Source organism: Vombatus ursinus, unplaced genomic scaffold, assembly GCF_900497805.2.
Source record: "Vombatus ursinus unplaced genomic scaffold, bare-nosed wombat genome assembly UNPS02001287.1, whole genome shotgun sequence".
In the NCBI taxonomy this organism is placed as follows: domain Eukaryota; kingdom Metazoa; phylum Chordata; class Mammalia; order Diprotodontia; family Vombatidae; genus Vombatus; species Vombatus ursinus.
The window spans coordinates 11,039,742-11,051,076 of NW_020941065.1; the positions used below are offsets into that span (position 1 = coordinate 11,039,742).

The 11,335-nt window shown below is 43.7% G+C and overlaps 1 protein-coding gene across 3 annotated transcripts in view; it reads left to right on the plus strand.

Moving 5' to 3' along the window:
• Positions 1–1,878: 1,878 nt before the first annotated feature.
• DAO (D-amino acid oxidase) overlaps positions 1,879–11,335 on the plus strand; it is a 38,103-nt gene continuing 28,646 nt past the window's right edge. For 2 of the 3 annotated variants that reach the window (XM_027865025.1, XM_027865039.1), the window contains exon 1: positions 1,879–2,011. The gene's annotated coding sequence lies outside the window, so the exon portion shown is untranslated. The remainder of the gene's footprint in view (positions 2,012–11,335) is intronic. The other variant, XM_027865034.1, reaches the window with a different exon arrangement.

The window sequence follows — 11,335 nt, forward strand, 5'->3', positions numbered from 1 at the left end:
GGGGCCATTTGCCCTCTGCACCCTGCCAGAAATGACTCCATTCATGTAGCCACTAAGGTAGGTATCCGCACAGGTGGGCCTGAGCCTGGGCTTTGAGCCCCTGGCTGCCTCAGCTTTGTTTTTCTTTGCCTGAAAGTGGGGGACCAAACAGGATCCTGAGATGGAGCTTTCTCGCAGTGAAAACAAACTTTGTGACTTTGAGAGGTAGGGAGTTTCTGAGTCCTTCAGCTGAGACAGTCTGCACTATTCAAGGTATCACCTACATTCATTATAATGCTAATGGAGAAGATGGGAGGATGAGTTCAACCCCTCAGGAGGCATGGACCTCGAGGGAGATACTGCAGGACCCAAATATAATGTGAAATGCTTATTTAGCAGACTTACAAATGCTTCTTGTTTTTAATATCAACCTCCCAGGAGAGAAAAAGAGTAGTTATAAGTTGCTGCTATAAATTGTTAATGATTTATTAATGTACACTTGTGAGTCTTTTATGGTTTAGCATGGAGGAAATAAATAGCTGACCTATATCTGATCTATGTTATATATCTAATACTCTCACCATTTCGGGTAGACCCTAGAAATGAATCAAAACTAAGTTTAAAGTGATTTTTCCAGGGCTCATGGGAGTGTAAAGAGTCTTACAGTTAAGAAAAAGAATCTGACCTCTCTCTTTAGATGCCAGGCTCTCTCCTAGGACTGAACCTGGGCTTTGAGCATGGATCCAGAACTAGTGGCTCCATGAGAAGAAGAGGGCAAACATCCCAGTCCTGTTGGACCTGGCAATGAATTTTTTTTGCTACATTATGATCCTAGGAAGCACATTTCCTACCTTTTAGCAGAAAGGTGGAGGGCTACAGGTGTATAATGTTGTATACATTGTCAAATCATGGTTGTGTCAGTTGATTTTGCTTAGCTATTTTTTCTCCATGACAAGGCAAGATGACTGTGGTAATGGCAGATGATCTATATCCTGAAATGATGGAGATCTAAGTAGAAAAAGTATCAATAAAACTTATTTTTAAACAAAATAAAATTAATCAAAAGGTCTGGAGGGAATGACCTCTGAGAGCCTTTCCAGCTGGCAGACATGTTGACCTCATTTGGTTGCGGGTATGAGGGGGGAAGGATGGGAAACTTGTATTTTTAAAAATAAACGGGAATAGTTGGTAATAAACCAGACTTATCTCTGGCCTCAGGCCCCCAGACAGAGCAACAGAACCCCCCGCTCCTAGGCCTCAGAACGTAAGGCAAAGTAAGGTCGGGCCTAAAGCTGGCCAGAGAGCAGACTCGGGGTCAGCTCCATGGCAAGTGTCTCTGGGAGACGGCGGTGAAGGCCCACACATCTTCCTCAGCACAGCCAGGCGCCTCCCTGGGCACACAGGATCCGGGCTCCCCCATTGTCCCAGAGTGGCATTGCGTTTCTCGGACTCTTCCTAGGGAGCAGCCCCAGGCTAAAGGTCCTGGGTAGCCTGTGGCCTGGCTTTCTGGCCTCCTGGAGCCCAGGCCCACGTTGGCTCTGAGAGCTGAGCTCCACCCCCCTCCAACTCCGGTAAGAGGAGTTCAAGAAGCAGCCCCCCTCTCTCTCCTGTTTTCTTCCCCTGTGCCCCCCTCCACCTCATTCCCCAATCAAACTAGCCAGCCAGGAGATGGCTCAGTCACAGCCAGCTGTCCCCATGAAGCTAGAGAGCTCAAGTCACCTCTCATGGGATGGACGAGACAGAGGAGTAAGATCTCCCAAGGCTGGGCCCAATTCCAGTTTCATTCCGAAGTCGGGCCAAAGGGCTCAGCTCTACCTCAGCCAGAACCCCTGCCTTGTTCCTGACTGGCTGTTTGGGCCACTGCAGTCACTGGAAGACTTTGACCTCCCTCTCCAGCCCTGGGAGGGGGTAAGAGAGGCTTCCGAAGGGAGGCTGGGACCCTTGAAGCAGAGCGAGGCAGGGGAGAAGTCCTTGGCTGACGGATTACTCTGATCCCTTCTGTCCCCAGGAGATTGGGAGAGCAGGTGAGCAGGTGAGTGGTGACGGGCCCGGGGAGAGTGCCTGCAGGGATGGGAGGCTCCTGGATCTGACCTAGGAAAGAGTGGCCCATCTCCATGCAATACTAATGGCTTCTAGGAAAGACATCGGATGAAAGGGGGGTGGTGGGGGTGGAGGGAAATGGGAAAGACCCTGGCATTGGAAGATTTGAATTTCAGACTGACCTCTGCCTCTTATGAGCTCTGTGCTCTTGACCTTGGGAAAGACCTTACGGTTGTGTTGAGGTGCTTTGCATCTCAACAGTGGGATTGGGAAAGAGAGAGGTAGTTAGACAGCCAGCCAGAACGGGTATAAGCATTTATGCTGTGCCAGGCATTATTCTAAATGGTCTCCTGGGGAGGGAGCCCCCAGTCAGGAGAGTAGGGTCTAGGGCAGGGTCTCTCTAGAGTGTCCAGGAAGGATTGACCTGGAGTTGGAGGCAGAGAAACTGGGTTATATGAAGCCAGCTCAGCTGCTTTTATGGCCTTTTCAAGTCACCCTTCTCTCTGGCCTCAGTTGTCCCTTTTGTAAAATGAACCTGCTAGATTAAATGACTGCTGAGGCTTCCAGGTCTAGGTCTCTCTCTTGCTGGTTCCCTCCAACAGCGTGTCCAATTAGCAATCACCGAACGGTCCTAAAATGCAGTCTCCGTATGACCTTGGGTGCACTTTCTCATTTAAGCCAAAGTGCTAATAATGTCGATGTTGTTTAGTCGTTTCAATTGTGTCTGACTCTTCTCAACCCTATTTTGGGGTTTTATTGGCAAAGATACTGTAGTAATTTGCCATTTCCTCCTCCAGCTCATTCTACAGATGAGGAAACTGAGGCAAACAGGGTGGAGTGACTTGCCCAGGGTCACACAGCTAGTAAGTGTCTGAAGCTGGATTTGAACTGAGGAAAATGAGTTTTCCAGATTCCAAGGCCAGTTCTCTCTGTGCACTACGGTGCCACCTAGTGGCAAAAGTGCTAACAACAATGGCTAATATTTAGGTTTCCAAATGTTTTACATACGTTATTTTATTCATTTTCTCCATTTTACAATTGAGGAAGCTGAGGCAGGCTGAGATGAAGTGACTTGATCTGAGGCCCTCAGCTAGCAAGGGTCTGGGGCTGTATTTGAACTCAGCTCTTCCTGGCTCCAAAAGCAGCCCTCTGTTCACTGTGCCTTCTAAAGAAAGCTAAGTACAATAGAAAGAATTACGGAGGGAGTTTTTGTTTATTTCTTCCATTTTTGTATTAGCTAGTAGAGAGGAAAAGAGGAAGATTAAAAAGAAATAGAAATGCTCTTTGGGATAGTTGCTGAGGATAGATAGAAGGCTGAGCTGCCCGAGGCTTGCTTTGTTTCTGTTTTTTTTCTCCCAATGAGAATGGCCTTAGGACTGAAAAGCACAGAACAAATATAGCTAATAGAACTTTGATACCTAAGATAAATAAACACAGGGATTATCAGAAAACACTTAGCCAACCTTCATGAATTAACTAAGGCCCAGATAAACTGCATCCTCCACTTGGTGAGCCAATGTCAGGGACCTTTGAGAGAGAGTGGAGACACAGACAGGGACCACAGGATGAGAGCAGGGCCAAAATTCTCCCAAAGCTCAAAAAAAAAGAGAAGTGAGGAAGACGATGGAATATGCAAGTTGCAGGTCGGAGAGCTTGACTTCAGTTCCTGGCAAAATCCAAGGACATATTACTAAAGGGATGCCTAATGAACACATGGCACAGTGGTTAGAGCACTGGGCCTGGACTCAGGAAGACTTGAGTTCAAATCTGTCTTTAGACACTTAGTAGTCATGTAACCTTGGGCAAGTCACTTAGTCCTGTCTTCCTCAGTTTCTTCATCTGTAAAGTGAGCTGGAGAAGGAAATGGCAAATCACTCCAGTATCTTTGCCAAGAAAAGCCTAAATGGGATCACAAAGAGTTGGACAGGACTGAAAAAAAAATGAGTGAACAATGATCATTTAGAAAGGGAAAGCAGGAAACATTAAAAAAAAAGGATCATCAAAAAAGCAGGTTGTCACCGACTAATCTTACACAAAACTGGTAGGCGGTGGGGAGGGTGCTGGAGCTATAGTTTGCCTTGATTTTAGTAAAACATTTGACAAAGTTTCTCATGCTGTTCTTAGGGAAGAGACAGGGAGACCTGTGCTAGGTGAATACAATTAGAAGGATTTCCATCCAAATTGGGTGAATGGCTGGAGCCAAAGAGTCATCACGAATGAATGGAGGGTTCAGTGTTAACTTAGGGGGTCTCGGGGAGGCCTTTAGACAACTCTCCTCGATCTCATATTGTTTGGCATTTGTTTTAGTGACTTGGATAAAAGCATGGAAGGCATGCTTATCAAGTGTGTATGAAGGTGACCCAAAGCTGGGAAAGAGGGCTAATGCTCTGGATGGCAGAACTGGGATCCGAAAACTCCTCGACAGGCTGGAGCAATGGGCTGGAGCAAAGATTCTTTCTAGCCCTTCTCCGTGTCTGAATGCTCTCCCTCTGCTACTCCCACTCCTGACCTCCCTGGCTTCTTTTTGGTATTGTTATTGAGTCCTGTCTGACTCTCCATGACCCCATTTAGGTTTTCTTGGCAAAGACACTGGAATGGTTTGCCATTTCCTTCTCCAGCTCACTTTACAGAGGAGGAAACTGAGGCAAACAGGATGAAATGACTTTCTCAGGGTCACACAGCTAGGAAATGTCTTAAGATAGGATTTGAACTCAGAAGGATGAGTCTTCCTGACTCCATATTAGGCATTCTATGCACTATGGTGCCACCTAGCTGCCCCTGGCTTCCTCTAAGTCCCAACTAAAATCCCCCCTCTTCCTAACCCCTCTTAATTGCAGCGCCTTCCCTCTGTTAATGATTTCCTATTTATCCTATATATAACTTGCTTGTATATATATAGTTCTGCATGTTGTTCCCCACCTGTCCCATTAGATTATAAGCTCCTTGAGGGCAAGGGCTGTCTTTTACCTCTTTTTGTATCCTATCCCCAGCACTTAGCACACTGCCTGGCACATAGTAGTACTTAATAAATGTTTGTTGAACTGAATTGAAAATTTTAATAGAGGTAAATGTAAAGTCTTACCTTGGGTTCAAAAAATCAATTTTATAAATAAAAGATGGAGAAGCTATTGCTAGTTGGCAATTTGTGGGAAAAAAGACTTGGGGGAGTTTTGGAGGCAGCATGAATCCTCAGGGTGACCTGGCTGGCTGCAAAACTGGTGGGATCTTGGTCTGCCTGAAGCTCTCTTAGAGTTATCCCTAAGGAGGCAACAGGCTCTGCCATGAATGGCCATATTGCAATCAACTTACCAACAAGGATTTACTAGCTTGCACTAAACACTGGGCTATAAATACAAATGGCAAACAGTTCCTGACCTCAGGGACTTCACAGTCTAGCCAAGAAAATGTATATAAAGACATATATAAATTATATGGCAGCTAGGCGGCACCATAGCGGATAGAGCACTGGCCCTGGAATCAGGAGGACCTGAGTTCAGATCCGGCCTCAGACACTTGACATTTTACTAGCTGTGTGATCCTGGGCAAGTCACTTAACCCCAATTACCTCACAGAAAAAGAAAAGAAAAATCACTTTTGCAGCAGAGGGGAGCAGGGGGAGTCTTGTAGAAGGGGGGCCCATTAGGAGTCTATTACAGTAGTTCAGAAGAGAGGTGATGAGGGCCTGAAATGAGGTGGTAGCTGTGTGACTGAAGAGTGGGGTGCAGATAGGAGAAATGTGGAGATAGTTCTAATCTCTTCAAATATTGGAAGGGCTATGCCTGGAAGAAGGATTGGCTTTGTCCCTAGCATGTAGAAGCAGGAACAGGGCAAGAAAGCTGCAAAGGGGCAGATTTAGGTTTGAGGTCAAGGAATACTTACTGATGATGCTAGCTTTTCATAAATGGAACAGGTGGCTTTGAGAGGTAATGAGCTCCCCAACACTGGACATTTTTCCTTAAAACCTCAGTAACCCCTTTTGTTGTAGAAGGGATCCTTGTTAAATATGGGTTGGAGGAGATGACTTCTGATTCACAGTTCTGTGACTCAGGGAAATATCTCCTCTCCAAGCTTCTGTTGCCCTTCTATGAAATAAGGGGTTGATTCCTAACAGGGAGGTTATGGATTCATGAGGCCAAACAAGACATGCATTTTCTGACAGGGTGGGAATTTGTTTTTCTTAACTACATTTATTTATTCTGAGAGGTTCTTTTGGATAGTGGGCGCAAAAAAGTGGGAGGGCTAGCAATCATCAAAAACTAATCAACATTTATTAAGCACCTACTATGTGCCAGGCACCATGCTAAGCACTGGGGATACAAAAAGGCAAAAGACAGTCCCTGCCCTCAAAGAGCTCACAATCTAATGGGGTAGCAATAGGATGGCCCCCAAAAAATTTAAAAGAGGGTCATTGAAGTGCTTTTTAAAATGCACAAAAGAGAACAGAAAGAAGGCCAGAAGGGAAGCAGGACAGTTTCGAGAGTGACATGCTAAACTTATTATGTTCTTAAAAGGAAAAGCAAGCTGTCCGGCAAAGAGATTTGGGGTTGCACGGACAATCATCTGTCTCAGTTTAAACTAATTTTATTTGTCATTTGTTAGGTTCAGATATTTTTTTTAAATTTATAGAGATTATTTATCTTCAAAGTTCAAAATTGGTCACTTCAGAGAAATTAAAAAAAAAAAAGAAATAAAGAGATTAGGGTTGGGGAACCTGTGACCTCAAGGCCACACATGGCCCTCTAGGTTTTCAAGTGTGGCCCTTTGATGGAATTCAAACCTGTTTGAATTCACACACTTGAGGACCTAGAGGGCCACATGTGGCCTCAAGGCCTGGCCCTGATGATCTCAAGGGTCCCTTTCCGCTTTGATGCCTGCGATCAACCCTATTTTGCTATGCCGCCTTTAGAGAAAAGGGGTTGCTGAACCTTATCGCTCTCCCCTCTTGCAAGCCCTCCATGGCCCTCTCTTGGGGAGGGGTAGACTCCATCTCCCCAGCCTTGACATTTTATGTTGACTTTAGCCAGAGATTTGAAATTTGAAGAACATTCCAGCTTCCATTCCTGCTCTGTCCAAATTCATTTATTTTCTGCAGCTTCTTGGGTACCTGCCTTATGTCCTCATTCTTTCATTCATCACTTTCTATTGTATAAAGAAGGAAATCTAGGAAATGAAAATTTATTTCATTAAATATTTCCCCAATTCCATGTAAAAATCTTTAAAATTTTTATTTATTTCATTAAATTGTTCCCAATTATATGTCTATATATATGTCTATATATATATATATATAGACATATATATATATATATATATAAAACACATTCATTTTTTAAAGTTTTGAGTTCCAAATTCTCTCCCTCCTTCCTGCCCGTGTCTCATCCATGGAGAAGGCAAGCAATATGATATTGATTATATACTTGTGGCTCAGTGGATAGAACTCTGGGCCAGAAGTCAGCAGGACTGAGTTCCAACCTGGCCTCAGACACTGACTAGCTGTATGACCCTGGACGAGTCACTTAACTTTCTCTTTGCCTTAATGCACTGGAGAAGGAAATTGCAAACCACTTTAGTAAACTTTGCCAAGAAAATCTCATGGACTGCAGTGCTATAATCCACAGAGTCACAAAGAGTTAGACATAACTGAATGACTGCACAACAAAATGCATGTCAAGTCATGCAAAACAGCCATGTTATAAAAGAAAATACACAAAAAGACAAAAGAAAAAGTTTTAAAAAGTATGTTTTGATCAGTACTCAGACTCCACCAGTTCTTTCTCTGGAGGCGGGTAGCATCTTTCATCATGGATCCTTCGGAATTGTCTTGGATCATCTCATTGCTGAGAACTAAGTCAATCACAGCTGATGATCACACAATGTTGCTGTTACTGTGTACGACGTTCTCCTGGTTCTGCTCACTTCGCTTTACAACAGTTCATATAAATCTTCCCAGGTTTTTTGGAAACTATCCTGCTCATCAGTTCTTATAGCATAGTATCAGGAGTATATATAATATATAAAAATGCTTAATTTTTTTCAATTACATGTAAAAATTTTAATATTCATTTAAAAAATTTTGAATTTCAAGTTCTTTCCCTTTCTCCCTCCCTCCCCCCCTTTGAGAAGGCAAACAATTTGACATAGATTATTCATATAGAGTCATGCAAAAATATTTCTGTATTAGTCATGTTGTAAAAGAAAACACAGACCAAAAGAAACCCTAAGAAAAATAAACAAAGTAAAAAAGTCTGCTTTGATCAGCTTTCAGACTCCACTGGTTCTGTCTCTGGAGGTGGATAGAATTTTTCATCATGAGTCCTTGGAATAGTCTTGGAACATTCTGCTCATCATTTCTTATACCACAATAATACTCCATCACAATCATACAACACAGCTCGTTCAGCCATTCCCCAGTTGATGGCCATCCCCTCAATTTCTAATTCTTTGCCACCACACAAAGAGCTGCTATAAATATTTTTGTACAGGTGGGTCCTTTTCTCATTTGTATGATCTCTTTGGGATACAGCCCTAGAAGTGGTGGTATTGCTGGGTCAATCAATCATTTGTAAATAAGACATAAATGGACCTAAGAGCCAATGCCTTACTTTCCACGGGGAAAACCACTTCCTAAACGAAGCCTCAAACCCTGCAATGAATGAATCAACAATTATTAAGCACCTGCTATGTGCCATATGGGAGGGGGAGACCCAGGGCAAAAATAAAACAGTCTCTACCCTCAAGGCACTTGTATCTTATTTGCTGAAAACTCATTAGGTTGACATGGAAATTCCCCTGATCAACCACTTCCTTACATGTAGACATTAGGTGTGTGGGGTGGGGTGGGGGTCAAGTGAATCATAAAAACCACTACTCAGTCTCTCAGTGACAAAGCTTGCCTAAGAACTCTGATCTTTTGGTTCCAAACCAGTGCTCTGACTCAGCTGTCAACCTTCCCTTTCAGATTACCTCCATTTTGTTGTACTTATTGAATTGTTTTCCAGTCTTGTCTGGCTCTGTGACCCCATTTAGAGCTTTCTAAGCAGAAATACTGAAGTGGTTTGCCATTTCCTTTTATAGTTCATTTTACAGATGAGGAAACTGAGGCAAACAGGGTGAAATGATTTGCCCAGGGTCACACACTAAGTAAGTGTCTGAGGCTGGATTTGAACTCAGGAAGATGAGTCTTCCTGACCCCAGCCCATCACTCCTAGCTGACTCTACCTTCATTTACTCTGTCTATATCTTGTATATACCTAGTTATTTATGTCTTGTTCCCCTCACCCCTTAGAATGTAAGCTACTTGAGGGCAGGGACTGTCTTTTGCCTTTATTTTCCCAGAGCTTAGCACAGTGCTTAGCACGTAGTCATTTAACAGATGTTTGTTGATTGACTTTTAGTTTTAAAAAATATTTTTATTTCATAAATATTTCCCAATTACATGTAAAAAATTTTTGTAACAATCATTTTTAAAAATTTTGAGCTCCAAATTCTCTCTCTTCTCTAACCCTCCCCCCTTCCTCTCATCCCTCCCCTCCTCAGGAAGGCACACAATTTGATATCTATTATACATGTGAAGTCGTGCAAAACATATTTCCGTATTAGCCATCTTGCAAAAGAAAACACAGACAAAATAAAACAGTAAAAATGAAGAAAGTTTTAAAAAGTCTGCTTCAGTCTGCATTCAGAGTTCATCATGAACTGACTGGTTTTTTGCCTTTCTTCAGATCCCCAGCACTCAGTCGCGCTCCTGACATGTAGTAAGAGATTAATGAGTGTTTGTTGACTGACTGACTGACCCCCTCTGTCTTTGTCAATGTTTTCTGTGTGCTCCTTCTAAGTAGAGGGGTTGTCTAGGGGGGAGGGGAGGATTGGTCTGCCTAGAGTCCTGGTGGGCAGAGAGCTGAACCACACGTGCCCATGGTTCACCAGAGAAGTCCCATGATGAAATCTCCTGTGTTTGCTGTTTCTGCTCGAGACTTAGCTGAGGAAGCCTGTCCAGTGTCCAACTTCTGTGGGCTGGAGCCTCTATCAAAGGCCCCCTCCCGTCCCCACCCGGTGGTAAAAAGACCTTTTTAAAGAATGTGCTATAACAGAAACCTCATTCAGGGCCCTGCTGGCCAAGTTGCCAGGAGGTGGAGTCTGTGGGAAGAGAGTTTGGAGAACAGAGGAGGGAAAGTTGAATTGGGCTGTCCCATGGTGTTTTTGGTCAGTGACAGCTGCTGGGGGATGTCCCCCCTGGCAGGGAAAAACGAAGCCCCCAGGACAAATCCGAGTAGGACATACCCACGATTCTACTCAATGGAGGGCATCCTTTGATTAGCCTAATGTCCCACAGTTCAACTATGGGCATGGGGGATGGCGATCTAAGTCAATAAACATTCACTGAGGGCCTACTGTGCGCCAGGCATCAGGCTGGATGCTAGATATTCAAGAAGAAAAATGAGATATCCCAAGGGATTCACACGCTATGGAAGTGGGGGTTGGGGAGTCGATAACATGTATACAGTTAAGTACATACAACATATATACAGTGCAAATACAAAGTAATTTTGAGGGATGGATTGTAGGGAGAAGACCAGCAAACCTCATGTAGGAAGCTTCAGCTGAGCCTTGAAGGAAGCTGGTGATTCTACAAGGTGATGGTGGGGAACGACAGCATTGAGGCATAGAATTGATTACTTGTGCAAAGGATGCACAGGCTGGAGTGTGCTGGTAAATGTTTAACAACTGGCTCTTGGGGAAAAAATGTGCACATGATACACTTTGATGTTTTAATCTGTCCTAGTAACATTGCTTCCATCATTTTCTTAAGTCTACACAATCAACAAAACATGAAATCAAGCCCTGAATTGCAGCATCTGCCAATTTCGGAGCTATAAATGTTCTCACAGAAAATTTAACAATCAGCTCCTAGGAGCCAATTAGACCTGGCTCCGGTACACTGACATGTCTGGTAACCTTAAGTAGGCCGTTTGGGAAGTAACATATGCTTAATTTAGAAAGAGAGTTTAGAGCCAAATTGTAAATGGCTTTAAATGCAGCTCATAATTTATCACAGAGTCAATTAGGACAAGAGGAATACAGGATGGGCAGCTAGGTGGTACAGTGGTTAGAGCACCAGGCCTGGAGTCAGGAAGATCTGAGTTCAAATTCAGCCTCAGATGCTTACTAGCTCTGTGACACTGGACAAGTCACTTAACCCTGTTTGCCTCAGTTCCTGTGTATAAAATGAACTGGAGAAGAAAATGGCAAACCACTCTAGTATCTTTGCTAAGAAAATCCCACGGACAAGTCCACGTGGTTGTTAAGAGTCAGATAA